Below are 17,414 nucleotides of genomic sequence, written 5' to 3'. Positions count from 1 at the left end.
GTCTACGAACTTAGTTTTTCTCCATTTATCTAGATACGAGGTATTTGTCTAGATAAGCATATGTCTTCAGTTAACTGCAAAAATGTGTAAACATTGCAGTAATTCTTTTGGTAAAACATTGTATTGAGTTTATCTTTTATGTCAACAGTAAGTACTTAGGAATGATAAAGAGAGATACTTAAACCTCAATCTACAGGGCCAAACATCACTTCTGACTTTCTTGTATATGGATACAAACATTTACTTAGTGGCATAATGGTTATGTAAGGTCTCTTTTTATTTATTTAACATATATTCATGACCAAGCAAGCTGCTGAGATAAAAGGTCAAATGGATTTTTATGTTAAAAAAATAATAAATAAGTAAATATTTGGGCAGTTGATTCAGGAATAGCAATTGCTGAAATAAGATAACAATCCTGAAATTAATCAGGTTGAAATTGAACCTTCAGTAAAAGTGGAATATGGCTCAAAACACAAGCTACAGTATTCTTCATGTTTTGCTTAAACTAGTGAAAACAGCACGGAATGTGGTGTCAGAAACATTTTGTTGCTATCAGTTGCTCCTATTGTAAATGCAGGTCAGTGAGCAAATGTAGAGAGCGTCAGTTCTATTGTGTAGGAAGTAGAGGCACTAATCCTTTTCCTGTCTCTCTCCACTCACTGACTGGGCGGGTAAGGTTGTGTTAGGCAACCGCTGGATCTAGGCTGTGACGTGGATGCTGCCAATTCACCAATGTTCTCAAGCTCAGGAAGACACAGAGCTAGAGCAGGGAAAGTTGCCTACAAAGGCCACTTGGGAGATCAGAAAGGACTTTGAATTCTGAGGAAATGAGTTTTGAAGCAAGGTCTAAAATCTGAGAAGGAAATGAGAGACTGAGTTCCAGGGAATGCCTGGTGGGTGGAACAGGTTGCATGTGGAGGTCACAGGACAGCCTTTCAGAAGCTGGTTCTCTCCTTCCACCCTAAGTTCCAGGCTTTGAATTAGGTCAGCAGGCTTGTCTGATGAGTGCTTTTTGCCTGCTGAGCCATTTCATCAGAATGTAAGTATGCATCCAACAAAGGCTCAAAGAAGCTTCTCAACATTTTTCTTCATCATTCGTTGGGGTTTGTTGTTGTTGCTGCTGTTGTTTGATTTTGTAGTGCTTTAGGACAGGAGTCCAGGCAGCGTCAAACTTACCACACAGCTGAGGATGTCTCAGCACTTCTGATTTTCCTGTCCCTCCCCCATGCACTGGGATTGCAGGGCAACATTTTTAATAAGGGATTCTCAGCACCTGCTTTGGTAGTCAGCGCTTAGACTGTGCTAGAACTCCAGTATGCCAAAGGCCTGGGCAGTGAACCATCTATACCTCTTTTTGAGGTTCCAGCCTTACATTTTATAATAACAGTCTATGTTAGTGTTTCTCCACCTGTGGGTCATGACCCCTTTGGCAAACCTCTGTCTCCAAAAATATTTACATTACAGTTCATAATACTAGCAAAATTATAGTTATAAAGTAGCAACAAAAATAACTTTATGTTGGGCGGTCACCACAACATAAGGAACTGCCTTAAAGGGATGCTACATTCGGAAGGTCGAGAAGCATTGGTCTAAGTGATATTACTACGCTCAACTCTTAAAAAAACCAGAAGAGTCTAACCACCTAGGTGCATTTATATTTTAGGAGAATAATACCAGGACTCTTCCAAAGTTACAGACTACTGGAAGGAGCATTTATTTCAAGAAAAATGGGTCATTATTAAACACACACACACAATTTCTTCCCAATAGTATATAATAACCATATCTATTGTGTGCTGGTTTGGGGGCAAAAGGCAATGCCTTATTGGAATCACTGCCCCCAGCAATATTGAAGCAATAAATTTTATGGAACTTGGTCACAGTCACATCTCAGAGCCCTTATGATAACATTCAAGTCAATACAACTAGTTGAGTTAATAATTAGTTTAAATATATTACAAGTCAGTGTTGCACATGATCATTCCCGGTACATGATAACACAGTCAACTCTGACACAGTTTGCTAATAATATTTTGCAACTCTAATTACTTACTACTCTTCTACTACTTTAATTAAAATATTTTTTTTAAAAAAAAGGCAGTTAATAACATATAGGAATCCACACCTATAATCCAAACACACAGAAGACGGAAGGAGAACTGACAGGGTCTGAAAGCCTCGGGTCCAGAGTGAATCCTAAGTCAGCTCCGGTAAAGAAGAAACACTGCCTCAGAAAAACAAGCAACACTTGAGGATTCTTAAATAAGGTCTACATATGCAAAGTACATTTAAAGAGGAAGGACACTTTCTCGTAGGAGTCAGAAGGGCTTGGGAAAGAGTCATGAGACTCAGACTTCTACTACTTTAAGGCTCCTGTTATGTTACAGAATTAAAACCTAATGCTTAAATGTAACACCACAATATAACCATGCTATGGAGATGACACCTAGCCACGCCCCCCACCCCCCCGCATAATGAAGAACAGACATTTTTTTAAAGAGGTGAAGAAGATGGAGCCCCAATTTCAGATGCACACTGTAGACTGTTTCCTGCTGAGAGGCATGAGACTAAAATTCTCAAATTGCACGCTATGTTCTCATCCAGCCAGGACACACAACCATCTGTAAGCTCATTGGGGAATAACAGAAATATGTAACCTGGGGGCAACTGATTTTCCAGACTAAATCCTGCATATTTCTTGGCGAGTTAGTGTATGGATGGGGCCACTGAGAACTGATAACAGGAAAGTATAAATATGTGACAAAAAAAAACATCACCAGGTACTTAATCCTGATACTCTATTTTCAGGCCTTCTCCATGTCAAATACAAATGATTGTAATTATCTCAACACAAAACGTAACAGAGTTGAAAATCAGCTCATGATTCATGGGTTTGAATGGTAAGAAAAGGGACCAAAGTGGATGGAGGGAAAGGGGGAGTAGCACCCTGTTTCTGAGCATGAATTATGAATAATGCTCCTCTGCCCACTGCAGTAATTCAAAGACCCCTGGTAAATGCCTGAAGGAACAGATGGTCTAACTCTGTATACAATACTGTCCTATAATACAACGTACAATAAAGATTGGCTTACAAATTAGGCACAAAAAGATATTTTAGAGTTAATAATAATAAAATGGAATACTTAACATACTATAATAAGTTCTTTAAAATTCATGATTTTTTTTTTTTTTTACGGCTGGAATTAATATACTTAGACCAAGGTTGACCAGGGTATAACTGAAACATCAGAAAGCAAATCCGCAGATAAAATGGGTGCTGCAGGGAGAGCCCACCAAGCCCAGCTCAGAAAGCATCTTTGAAGGAACCAAGGATATGAAACGCAAAACTAACACTGACAGTGACTGGAGCATTGGAGCAAGGACTAGGTGCAAAGGCCCTAGGGGTGGGAGCTTTCACAAACAAAATTTAATGTTCTTCATACTAATGTGTGAGAATGTCAATCCCTTATATTATGTCAGTGTTTAAATATTCTGAACAAGGACCTACTAAGGACCTAAGGACTGCTCTTCTCACTCAGGAAAACCAAGACCACTCCCACCAGCAACAACATTAGAGCTGAGAGCATTTTGGAAATGCTAATCTCATAGCACATCTCAGATCTACTGAATCAGTACTGAATATCTGAGCATAACTGAAATGTGCTAAAATGGGAGAAACATAACGTAGAAGACGGATGTGCCCTACCTCCCAGATAGCCTTTGGCATCATCTGCTGCCACACCTGTGCTCACTCAGAATCTCTAGGAGTCTCCATATTCCTCTAAGATGACTCCACCCATGACCTTTGTTTCAGGTACATGTAAGTCTTATGCCTTACCCTTGTCTTGTTTGGATCTTTCTTTACTCACCTTCTGTGGTGGTTTGAATAAAAGTGGTTCCCATTGGACCATCATTTTTAATTTTAATTTTAATTTTTACTAATTACAATTTATTGACTTTATATCCCCCCCCATAGATCCCTCCCTCTTCCCCTCCCAATCCCACTCTCCCTCTCCCTTCTCCATTCATGCCCCTTTCCCAGTCCACTGATAAGGAAGGTCTTCCTCCCCTTCCTTCTGATCCAGTCTATCAGGTCTCATCAGGAGTGGCTGCATTGTCTTCCTCTGTGTCCTGGCAAGGCTGCTCCCCATTTGATCACCTCCCCCTGAGCAAGCCAATCAGTTCATGTCAGAGATAGTCTCTGTTCCCATTACTATGGAACCCACTTGGACACTGAACTGCCATCTGTGCAGGGGTTCTAGGTTATCTCCATGAATGGTCCTTGGTTGGATATCAGTCTCAGAAAAGATCCCTGTGCCCAAATTTTTTGGTTCTGTTGCTCTCCTCGTGGAGCTCCTGTCCTCTCTAGCTCTTACTATTTCCCACTTCTTTCATAGGATTCCCTGCACTCTGCCCAAATGTTGGCCATAAGTCTTGGCATCTGCTTTGGTACCCTACAGGGTACAGCCTTTCAGAGGTCCTCTCCACAGGATCATCTTAAGTGGCATTGTTTGAAAGGATTAGGACTTGTGGCCTTCTTAAGGTAGGTGTGGCCTTGTTAGAGGAAGTATGCCATTAGGGGTGGGATTTGAGGTTTCAAATGCTCAATGCAAGTCCAGTGTACTTTTCTCTTCCTGCTTCCTGACTTTCTGGATGTAGAACTCCTGGTTACCCCTCCAGCACCTGTCTACCTGTATGCCACCATGCTTCCTTCCATGTTAATAATAGACTAAACCTCTGTATTGTAAGTCAGTCCCAATTAAACATTTTTCCTTTATAAGGGTTGCCACAATCATGGTGTTTACTCACAGCAATGAAGACCTAAGACACCTTCTCCATGAAGATTTCTTTAACCAACCATTTGCAACTGAAGAATTTTTCCAGATATTCCCCTTTACTTGCTTTTGATTTATTTTCTTCCTTCCCTGATTAGTTTGGCCCTTCCTTCCATCCTTTCTTCCTTCTTTCCTTCTCTCTTCCCTCCCTCCCTTCCTTTCATCCCAAAGTCTCATGTAGCCTAGGCTGGCCTTAAATTCCTGATCCTTTTGCATGCACTTTTCAAGTGCTTACACTACAGGCATGTACCACCATCCCAGCTTCTTTTCTCTACTTTCCATCCTTAGAACTTAACATCATCCCACACACTTTTGTTTCCTAACCAATTAACTGTAGCAGCCCCCCTTGAAGCATTGAAAAATGTGGATACAATCAGTCATATCTCCCCTTACCAGGAGATGAAGCTTAGATTAGTACTATGACTTGCTTTGACTTATGGGATGTCTGCAAACAAAACACTAACAAATTTGAAAAGGATTTGCCCAGTAGGGTAGCAATCTCTAGACATACGAGAAAAGGCCCCACTGACCCACTAAATGCTAAAGAATTAATTACCAATTAATTCCACGGCCCCAAAAGAAAAGGGATTGTGATTTTGAGCCAGGGAGCTGTGAGCAATTTATTCTGAAGCAAGAAGACACACTGCACATAGGAGTATAAGCGTTCCCAACTGCAGGGTAGAGCTGGCGCATGTTGCTTGGGACAGCCCTCGGTATAGTGTGGGTATTTTAAAACATTGTCAGTGAATGTAGAAGGACAGAATGATAGCAAAGGGTTGGAAAACACAAAGTGAAATCAATGCACAACTGCTAAAGATTGCCTCTACACTCCAAGGGCTAGAGAGTGGCCAAAAGGCCTTTCAGGGTTCACCACTGTCTTTAGTTTTTCAGCTTTTACTTGACCACAATTAAGATTTTGCCTATCGTAGTAAAAGAGTATGGGGTGTGCATATCCATGTGCAGCACGTCAACTTAAAAAACAACGGAGAGTTAAGCCTCGCAGTGCTCAGCGTGCCTGTCAGACAGCAAGCCACGTGACCTTTGGAGTATTTCCCACATTATGAAGCACTTACGCTCCCCATTTTAAGTTACTCCAGTTTTTAGCAGATTGGGAATCGGCAAACCAAATCCCTGCACACTGCTTCAGCTGGTTCTTGCCAGAGAACAAAAATCTGCTGCTTTGGACTCCATTCAACAGTTGGAGACTCAGGCCATAGAATTTTACATCTCAGATGTTCCCCACTGTGCCTACATCGCATAAATCAGGGAATGCAAGATCCCAATGCTGTGGAGCCAGTTCTCCAGCCAGGAGAGCATAGCACCCCACCACCCTGGGAAGGGACCACAAACTCAAGTGGATTCCGCAGCAGTGGGTGTCACAGCTCTTCACAGCACAGTAAGGTCTCAGGAAAGCACAAGCAGGAACTACGGACAAGCAGCGAGACTGCTCTGCCCTCTGTCCAATAAGCTTTCTTTTGAACTGAAGTGTCCACTATATCGCCAAGTGGCTTTGAATTCCCAGGCTCTAATGATCCTCTAGCAATAGCGTTTCAAGTAGCCAGCACAACAAGAACGATCTTTCAAAATATAAAATTAATGAAATGTTTATTTTATTTGATAGGGAAAAATAAAATGTACCCTATAACACACTAAATGTTTGTCTTCCCAAAGAAGGGGAAAGCCCTGAAATTTTTTTAACAGGTTTTAGTCATTGACTGATACATTTGAACTCACACTCCAAATCTTTGTAGAGTAAGCTGGACAAACAAGCAACTTAGAGCAACTGGGCCCCAGGGTCTTCCAAGCTCTTTTCAGGAAATACCAATCTCTTCTAACCAAGGGAATCATGCGTCCCCGTATGTGCAAAGACCTACTTACCTGCCTCCTGATTTTCCAGTTTAGGAAACATGTTAACGCAAAATACTCGAAAACTGCAAGGTCCTTGTACCAATCCTTTTCCCCCTCTCTATCACACATCTTTGCCTGTGCTGTGTCTAAGAGTAGGAAGAAAACCACGAAGATTGGACTTTTGTATTAATTACCCAGATTCTACTGTGGCAACAAATGACCCAAGAAACTAAGCAGTCGAAACCACCAAGTTTATCTCTAGCGTGTGTCGTGCACCCACTGTGCCCTAGCTGCTTGTGAATCCGTCCTCAAGAACCCAGACTAATGAAGCGTTTACCACCTGGAAGTCTGCCAGTCACCCAGACAGATGAGCGTCACCAGGAGTCACCCACTGACTGTTAACGAACGGACATGTGTCACTTCTGTTCATGTTCTGCTTGCCCACTGAAGTCACTGGTGCACACGTAACTCCAAACATCAATAAATTCTTATACCATGGGCAGCAATGGCTTCCGAAGTCTTTGTGATCCCTGACTTGTCATCCGTCCATCTTAGAATACATTTCTGAGGCTATGTTAATGGCCGATGACCCTTCTAGGTGTCATGTGGCATTTGAAGATGGACCAGACAGAGACCCTGTCTTTAAAGAAATGACTGGCTACACCAGACCTCAGGAGGATAACAAGTTCAAGATCTGCCATGGCTACAGAGTGAGTTCAAGGCTACCCAGGGCTACTTATCAAGATCCTGTCTCAAAATAAAAAATACAAAAATGGCTAGTAGAGCTCAGTGATAATATGTTCACTTAGATGCATAAGGCTCTGGACTCATTACCCAATACTACTGTATTCTCTCTCTCTCTCTAAAGGAAAAATGACAAATAGAAATAAAACATAAAGGTAACCTGCATGCATTATAAAAATGTCAAATTCCAAATAGATGCATGCAAACTTTAATAAGTTGAAATGCTGGAGATTTTTAGGCCACGGATAATGTCAGGCATGGAAGTAGCCATTGCAAGCAGGCAGGATCTGAGCCTGGCAGTTCTCAGACACTGAATATGCACATGGCAGCCTATCTGCAAAGAGGGATACAATAGGGTAGATGAATTTCTGAACACTGAATGACCAAGAGAGGGGGAAGACATCACCTCACACTAGGAGAGGAGGAGACAGAAGGACAGGTTAAGGCTCACAAAAGTCTGATCAATGTGTGAAAGTGTCTTTTCACTGAAATACATCATGTCAGGGGAGGAAATGGCTCAACTCTTAAACCTTGCATCCCGTGAGAAAACTCATTCCCATCTCTCTTTCATGGAACCCAGAAAAATCACTCATCTTTCCTTCTATCTGCCTGAGCCTGAAGGCCTGGTCATTTGAGCCTTGGATCTGACAGCCCTAGATAGGTCAAATGGGGAGACCCATCTCTGTTGAGAGATTGGCTTCTGGCCATGTCACTCAACCAAGAGAATGTTCTTTCTGTAATTAAAGGGAGTTAACTCCCAACGAATGTTTGTTCTATTTGTCCTGAGTTTGTTTCCTATCTCCCAGGATATTTCAGAAGCCACTCCTTATGGTCTGAGCTACAGGGCTAATTTATGTCTGTTTGTTCTGGAGCCTGCAATCCAATCCTCCCTCTCATGAAGATTTAACTTCAGAGATTTGGCCCTTCAAAGAGACAAGTCCTGGTTGGTCCTGCCCTGTGTCTATGGCCATCAGAAGAACTCACTGCTGTCTTTCAGGGAGCTTCAGGGACCTTTGGATATGCTGGCTCTGCTTATTTTTTCCATTCCACTGTTTCTGGGTAGACAGTGGCTCTCCCTGTGACCTGAAACTGTTTTCTTACCACTGGCCTGTTCTTTCATGGGAAGGCTCTATGCTCTTTTTCACTGTTCTAGCAGACACAAGGCTTCCACTGCCATATTCAGAGCAATTATCACAGCCAGCAGGCTCTTGGGGCTCACTGATACTCATGGAGGAGCAAGCTGGTTCCCAGGGTGAACTGGGACTTGGCTCTTGCAGTGGATACTGTCATACTGAGTACAGTGACTGTCACACAAATAATGCTGAGAGTCAAAAATCAGAATGACCCTGAGAACAATGCCAAGGTCGGAATAGTAAGAGATGGTGTTGGGCTATTTCCCAGGAAGCCTGAGTTTAAAAGTCCCATATCATTGATTTCTAATTATACCCCTTTATCAAACATGTTATGTACTGACCAGCCTTCCCCATTGGCTGGATTATAGACATTTAGATAAACTTTCTCTAGTGTTCAGACCTATTTTGCACAGACAGCACATGTCTATGAATATTTTAGGATTCAACTAATAGAATGACTGTTTCTAGGGAGAGAAAAAACACATGCAGCATGCTATAAAATACAGTAATGATTAGGCCCCCCAAGAAAGAGAAACCAAGGAATTAAAGCTCAACTGCACTAAATCCCAAAAGAGAAAGCACAATAGGGATAAATTAGTTGAAAAGCTCACAGTAATTTTGCCTATACCTTGATTTTAGCTATATTTCCAGGGCAGATAAAGAAGTGATTTGAGATGACAGAATAATTTCCAGGAGACATGGTCAGGTGAGCATTCTGCAAAGACAGGTACAGATCAGGGAAGAGTGGAGAACATGTAGGGAGCACTGCGTGCTTAGGAAGGATGAGGGTATTTCAACACAAGTGGGAAGAAATCATTACTAGCTGAAGCCACTTATCTTTATGTACCAGATACCAGAAGTACTGGTGACTTCAGAACAAAGAAATATTAACAGCCATCTCAAGCTCTACTATAGTTTCCTCATTGGGTTCATTCCACCTTCGACAGATGGCCTTCCCCTTGGGGATTTTGTGTGTGCAACCTGCTCTGCATGGACCTCACCCCACCAAAGACAGCCTTATGCATAGCTCATTCCTAACATTCAGGTACCTGATTCACTGTTTCCTCCTCCAGCAGAGGAGCCTCTCTGGCCTCTGTCTCAAAGGTGTTCACTCTCTCCACATCACTTTTTCATCTACTAATGCATTTTACTTTCTAACAATACTTACAAGTTATTTTACTTAAATCGTCGTGGTTTATAGTTTGCCTTCTCCCAATCTAATATAAACCTAAGCACAACAAGCAAATGTAGCAGGATTATGCATACTAGAATGGCTGACAAATAGGTACTGATTAATTCTACACACACACACACACACACACACACACACACACACATTGCACTATCAAACAATTCACTCATACAAAGTATATACTCCTTGTTGGGTATTTTTTGTCAACCTAGACATACTTCGAAAGAGGGATTCTTAATTAAAAAAAAAACAAAACACCTCCATCAGATTACCCTGTAGGCAAGCCTGTAGCACATTTTCTTTTTTTAATGATTGATGTCGAAGTGCCCTGACCACTGTGGACAGTGCAGCCCCCAGACAGGTGGTCCTGAGGTGTACAAGAAAGCAGGCTGAGCAAGCCATAAGAAGCAGGCCAGTAAGCAGTGTTCCTCCATAGCTTCTACTTCAGCTCCTGCCTCCAGGTTGCTATTCACTCAGTAACAGAGGGTGAACTGATAGCTATAAGATGAAATAAACTCTTTTCTCCCCAAGTTGCTTTTGACCACTGGGTTTTATCACAGCAGCAGAGACCCTAACTAAGATATACACTGTCCACTGGTTTTTCCAGAGATATTGAAAAGGAAAGTACCACTACACATAGTACCAAATGACTGTAAATCCCAGCACTTGGAAGGTAGGGTCAGGAAGATCAGGAGTTCAGCATTGTCCTACATTGTGTCTGAGGTCAGTCTGGGATATTCGAGCCTCTCTCAGAAGCCAGAGAAAGGACAGAGCAATCAATTAAAAGACATTTTGATTAGCATTCCTCATCAACAATTCCCTTCTGCTTCAACAGATTTGTAAATGTGAATTTTGCATAAATAGAATAATATGACTTGTCATTTAGCATAGCACTCTCAAGGTTCCTATAACAAATCCTAAGTAGTCTACCCTTTCTTTTTTTCTTAGAAAGCACTAGAATTTATAGTGGCTAGCCCTACCATCCTCAACATACACATGTGCTCACATGCATATAGGAGTGTGCATGCACACACACACACACACACACACACACACACACACTCACACTCACTATCAGTACAGATAGAATAGTCTGAGTGATGAGAGAGAAAAGATGGAAATTGGCTGGGTAGTTTAGATTACAAAAAGTCACTGACAAAGCCCTGGAAAATGGCCATGTAGCTAGCTCTGTTAATTCCACCCACTCTTTTTAGTCATTACTGAAAAAAGCCTAACTTTTTATCCATTTCAGTCTTTCTTTCAGATAATGGCCAACATCTAAGCGTGTTTTCTACCGCACTTCAGACCTTCTTACTCTTCCTCTGAAGCTATCCATCTTCCATTATACATGTGCTGCCAACCACATGGCTGCTTGCTGACCTCAGTGTTCAGGAAACTGAACATGCCAACCTAACTCAAAAGACATGAATTGCTTCTTCACTTCTTCCTCTGTATACTCTCCCACAATGCCCTTCAACACATACTCTACAACTGCCAAGATTTACAGCTTGCCTGACCTGCTGTTTTCTCCCAAACTCTAATAAAAAATGTCTTTGAGCTTCTCCTGAGTCCATTTTTAAATTATTTTATTAATAAAAACTAATCCCAAAGAGGGGACCTTAATTTCCTCAGTAATGCACGGGTACCAAAGCAGGGGCCCTAAACCTTCCAGTAACACCAGCCTAAGCAAGCAGCACCCTGCTAATTTTGCCTCTATGGATAGCTGCCTGCAGTGTTAAAGGCTCTGGGGATTATCTCCTCTCCCTGCACTCTATTCTAACTAGTGTGCATGACCAAGCTTTATTTTGGTCGAGAAACTTCAATTAGGAAAAAAAAAAAAAAAAAAACAAACAAACAAGGCACAAGCTTGGGAACATCAATATAAAGGGAATGCTATATTTTCTCAGCTGTAACAGCACGCAGTATAGAAAAATACAAGATCTTGTATGTATGAAAATTATAGCAAAAAAAATCAGCCTCCACCATTAAGTTTTTCTTTAGAGAGAAACTGATGGCTGTTACCACCCTCATCCTTCACACACACACACACACACACACACACACACACACACACACACACCAGGAAAAAGACAGAAAGGGGGGAGTGTGTATGTGAGAGAGAGAGAGAGAGAGAGAGAGAGAGAGAGAGAGAGAGAGAGTCTGGCTTATTGGGACACTGGGAAAACGATCAAGGAAAGACTTGCTTTTAATAAATCTGAATTTCAATGCTGGCATGGTATCCAAAATGTAATTTTCCCAAGAGAGAATTAAACACTCAGATAATGCACAGAAAATTACACTAGGAATTTAATGTTTCCTTTGTAATTCTAACTCTAAATTAACATACAGATTAACATACAAATGCAAACAAGATTAACCTGTTGTATAGAGCAATCTTAAAATGTCACATGTTATAGATCTTTTTTGACTCATAGGCGTGATGATTGGCTGTTCACTTCATTGTGTGACATTCCCTCCTGACACCTTGTTTTGATGTCAGTGCATTACCCATCTGACATGAAAAAGAAATGGTCCCATTTTATAAAAAGGACACTCTATAAATAAATTTAAAATCCATATCCTACAGGCAGTAAAACTTTGGACAAGAATACATAAAGCAATGTGTTCAGAACTCTGCTTCACTGTGCTACATTAAGTATATACATAAAGGGCAGGCTATGGGACCTGTGAATAAATTATAATTATCTATGATAATTCAGGGATGGAAAGCAGGCAATGTGACTACCCAAGCTGAGGTAAATTCTCTATGACATAATACTATTAAAGCGGGTATGGTAGAATATACCTGACCTGTAACCCCTACACTGGAGGCAGACAAAGGATCACTGGGAGTCTGAGGTCAGCCTAGACTCTATAAAGAGAAGCAGGGAATCCTGGACTCCACTGTGAGACCCTGTCTCTCAAAACCAAATGTTAATAGAGCTACTGCCTCCAAAATGAACCAGTCCTTCCTGAGGGGGGAAGAAGTGGCTCATAAGATTCAGGAAACTGATGAAACTCACAAGGCTCAGGAAACTCATGGAGTTAAACGATTCACAAAACCCTTCCACAAGTAGTAAGCCGTCAGAGGGAGGACTGCTCAGTCTGTGAGTTGTAAGGGGGCTTCAGGGATGCAGTTTTCCTAAGTGGTCATCATGCTAGGATGGGTGTTTTGGCAACACAGCTGCCTTTGAGTCTATACTCCTGCAAATAACACACACACACACACACACACACACACACACACACACACACACTCCTGCTCCTCTAAGTAACTCCGATGAACTCACTAGTTCCAATAAAGTAGATTTAAAAGAAAAGTTCCTTTGGTTTGTCACACATGCCCTACCTGGGGTAAAGAGACATTTGTTCATGTCTCCCCAGGAAAAGTCGTAACACCAAGAGAAAAAGTCAACTTTAACTATTATTTCTGGTGTTATGATCTCTGCGTACACTGTTTCTTCTATATTCAGTGTTCAATGCAATCCTTAGTTTTTAAGTCAAGTAAGAAACACACACACACACACACTGGGAGTTGAAAGCAATCATCTGTGTGTCTGTCTTTATCCCTTAAGTTGGTACAGGACCTGCAGTGCAAATAATAGCACCAGTAGTGGAAAGCAGAGATAATGCCTACGTGTATCCAGAGAGAACTGATAGGTGAGGCAAACTTTGCGTTTATCAGCCCAGTGGGTATACCAGCACAAATCATTCCAGTCCCCATCTTATCCACACTGATAACCCTTTCCAGTATCTCAGCCTCAACATATCAGTCCCTGCCAACCCACCAGCTCTCAGCTGTGCTCTCTCTGGCCACCCACCTGGGCTACACCTTGGATCTTATCATCAAACAGAACTGCTATAGAGAGAAGCTTATGAAAAGGCTCTGGGATGGGGCATATGGTGGCTCATGCCTATAATCCCATCACCAGAAGACAGAAGCAGGGACATTCCTCCAAGCTCCAGGCAGCCAGGATAGACAGAGACCCTGTTTCAAATAAACAACAAAACCACTCTAGAATGGCTCTAATCATTAGTTTATTGAACTAGCTGTCCTTTCTTTATTTTCTTTTAATTGACAGCACCACAGCCACACTGATCCTTTGTTACCTCTCCATCTAGACACTCTGCAACCATTTCAGATCAGTATTCGTATGTTCGGGAACCACTGCCCCCCCCCCCCGAGTTCCCTCTCACCTGGTAAATTCTACCTCTCTGACACAAAGCACAAAACGACGCAAAACCAATCAATGATTCATTTCTTTCACTTGTCTGCTTAATCAATACTTAGCTGAGCAATAAGTACAAGCCACAGATAACCATGCTGCTACTCGGAAATTCATTTTCAAGTGAATTTCTATCTTTGTTTTTTTTTTTTTTTTTATGAGTTTCCTAAAAATACTTCAAACACTGGAGCACGCAGTCACCACTTCCACACAGCCCCCACTGTTTGGTAGGTGCCCTTCGCCTGTTCAGCGGCTGATGTGGTCACAGTCATTCTACACAGCGCTTGCTTTCTGACACAACATGAGCACCTCTGGTTCTCCACTCACTTTCATTCCTGTGAGAACTCAGTGGCACCAGCATCTGTCTTTTATTTTATTTAATTAACGTATGTATGTATGTATGTATGTATGTATGTATGTATGTGTGTATGCATGTATGTATGTATCTGTGTTTCAAGACAGGGTTTCTCTGTGTAGCCTTGGTTGTCCTGGGCTCACTTTGTAGACCAGGCTGGCCTCGAACTCACAAAGATCTACCTGCCTCTGCCTCCCTGAGTGCTGGGATTACAGGTGTACATCACCGCACCTGGCGCTCTCTCTCTCTCTCTCTCTCTCTCAAATTTATTCCTCTACCTAAGATCTTTATGCCCCCAGTCTAACATGTCCACTATGCTTTGTGTTGTTCTGGATTCTGGGGACATGAATATAGAGAAGCACTGAACTGTGCCTAAGGAGCTCACTAGCTAGAAGAAAGATAAAGGTAGAAACGTGTGTGTGTGCGTGTGTGTGTGTGTGTGTGTGTGTGTGTGTGTGTTCACTCACACATGTGCATGTGTGTACACACAGGGTGGTCCTCATTTCTTTTCTAATCTCGAGCATGTTGAAGAGTGACAGCATCCATGAAGAGAAATTAATGGAGTGAAATGAGTTAATGGAGGTTAAAACAACCTAAAAATGATTCAGTGACATTTATTAATAATGTAACATGTGTCGGGTGCTGTTTTAATTAATCCTCACAGCAATCCTGTGAGGAGGAAATAATGTTATTATCTCCCTTCACACATGAGGAAACTGAGGCACAGGAAGCTTAGGATGATTGCTTAGGGTCCTCCAGCTTGGAAGTAATGGCATTAGCGTTCAAAGATCTTTGGTCCTCGATCTATGTCCTAACTGCAGCATCTTGGTGAGAAAAAGATGGAGGGAGAGGACAGGCAGACAGAAAAGTCAGAAGAATCAAAAGTGCAGGTAACGGCTTTGCACTTGCTCTGCACAGACTCGCAACCCAACTCCACCCCAATGTGAAATAGAGCATAGGCTAAGAACTCTGGAGGCCGCACATTACAACTCATCCCCGCCCTGCTGGCTCCTCTTGATAGCACATCTCACCACTGCAGGCCTAGGTGGACACATCTTTTCTTTCGGGACCTCTTAGAATGCATCTTCCTGCTCTGCTTTCCCCTTCACCCACCACCTTCCTCCTTTGCTCCCTAAGCGATGGCATCTCTCCATCTTTCTTTCACACTCCCCCTTCTCTGGCCACGTGTGATCCCTCAGCAGTTCATTTCCAGAGTGCACTTCCTTAAAATCTCCACAGTTCCTGCAGAGGTGGATGATGCCTAAAGTAGACCCACGGGAATCTTTACTTCTTTCCTGGGCTAAATACTCTCCCACCCATTGGATATTTCACTGTGCCTGTCCTTCTATATAGTGCAGATGAGCTCAGTTTTGTATGAAGTCTGAAGGCGGAAAGCTAGCTATTCAGAAACAGAGAGGAATGGCGGGTATCACAGATAAGAAGCAAGAGGAAATATATGCGTAAGTCAAAAGAGTAGAGTTATAGAAGATAAAACACTAAGGGATTATCTCACAACAGGAACGCTAAAGGAATAACACAGTAATACTTATTGAAAACTGACAGCTAGAAAGAGTAGATTTTAGGTACTGCCATAAAAGAAAGTAAGTAGGCTGAAGAGATGAGTCAGAAGATAACTGTGTGTTTGACTCTGGCAGATAACCCACGTTCAGTTCCCAGCACCCATGTTGGGATCTGTCAACCCTCTCCAACTTCAGCTCCAGATGACTTTGATGCCTTTGCCTTCTGCAGGCACCTGTACTCACATGCAAACACATTTACACAGGCACACACAGACACAACATTTTAAAAATAAAATGTTTTTAGCATATAAATTAATGAAGGGCGATGTGGAGGATGACAGATTTACTTGTTTCTTACTATGTGTGTGTGTATGTATATGTGTGTATGTGTAAGATATCTACACACACATACATATCCATATACCAAAGCGCACATCTATATATAGAGAGATATATACACACACATAATACTCATATACCAAAACATGACGCTGTATACCTTAAAACATACACTGAACAAATTCTTTAAAACTAAGGCTTGATCTATATTTCCCTCCTCAAAAAATGCTCCTGCAGATTGTCCAAATGGAACAAATGAGTCCACATTTCCCAGGTCCCCAGGCTATAACTGCAGTTGTCCTGACATTCTCCCTCTCCCTCAAACCGCACTTTCACTTAGTCACCAAAACCTACCTACAAGAACTTCCGAATCTTTCCCATTTCATTATTAATAACAACCTTTCTCATAACCTGCTTCTTCCAGTTCATTATGAATACTCCCCAGGCATGACTGGACCATATTAGGTGGGCAGGTCTCCACAGCTCCACTGAATGATAGCCGGGAGTAAAAAATCCCTAGTCCAAGAAAATATCTCACAACCCTTAGACCTGGGGAGACTGACGTGTTTGTTATAGCAACATGTTGTGCTGTATTCTCCCCTCAGAGAGCGTGGTAGAACTGATCACAGTATGTACAGTAAACATAGTATAGCTAATCCTCCCGGGCAGTGTTGGAACTAGCCTAGGCACTCATGGCCTTCTGTAACCATATCAGTAGTGGGGTCATTCCCTGGCTCACATCTGTTTTCTCTTATTCTAGTAATAGAATTTCATTTTCCTTTAGGGAACTGCCCCTCCCCGAATTTTGGACTGCTTAGCAGAGATCAACATTTCACTCACTTCAAAGCTAGACATGTGGCCCAAGATGACCCACCCATGAACCACTGTCCCCTTGGACAAAGGACTGGCCCAAGTAGGGTACATGACCCCACTTAATGATCAGAACACACTATCTACCTTCGGGGGGGGGGGTAGTTAATGCCACTGCTGGGTAAGAGAATTACTAAGACTCACATGATCTTTGATGCTTTGCAGAAAACATTTGTCTGAGAATGAAGCTAACATGGAGAAATGAAGAATCACAGACATTAACATCTCCTCTGGCTTAGCAAGACAAGACCACAGTCACAGAAAGAACGAAAGAAAGAACGAAAGAAAGAAAGAAAGAAAGAAAGGAAGGAAGGAAGGAAGGAAGGAAGGAAGGAAGGAAGGAAGGAAG

General features: G+C 42.1%; 1 protein-coding gene and 1 non-coding gene across 6 annotated transcripts in view; one reads left to right on the top strand and one right to left on the bottom strand.

Moving 5' to 3' along the window:
• Nucleotides 1-17,414, bottom strand: part of Pcsk5 (proprotein convertase subtilisin/kexin type 5) — a 429,034-nt gene that overhangs the window by 404,155 nt on the left and 7,465 nt on the right. The gene's annotated exons all lie outside the window — the stretch shown is intronic.
• On the top strand, nucleotides 12,173-12,273 carry LOC129682063 (small nucleolar RNA U13). Its single transcript, XR_008720930.1, has one exon. It is a non-coding gene; the product is annotated as a small nucleolar RNA U13 (small nucleolar RNA).

The sequence above is a fragment of the Psammomys obesus genome, unplaced genomic scaffold, assembly GCF_907164565.1.
Source record: "Psammomys obesus unplaced genomic scaffold, mPsaObe1.curated_primary_1811, whole genome shotgun sequence".
Lineage (NCBI taxonomy): Eukaryota > Metazoa > Chordata > Mammalia > Rodentia > Muridae > Psammomys > Psammomys obesus.
Note: the sequence above shows the minus strand (reverse complement) of the source record. Positions and strands in the feature narration are given on the sequence as shown.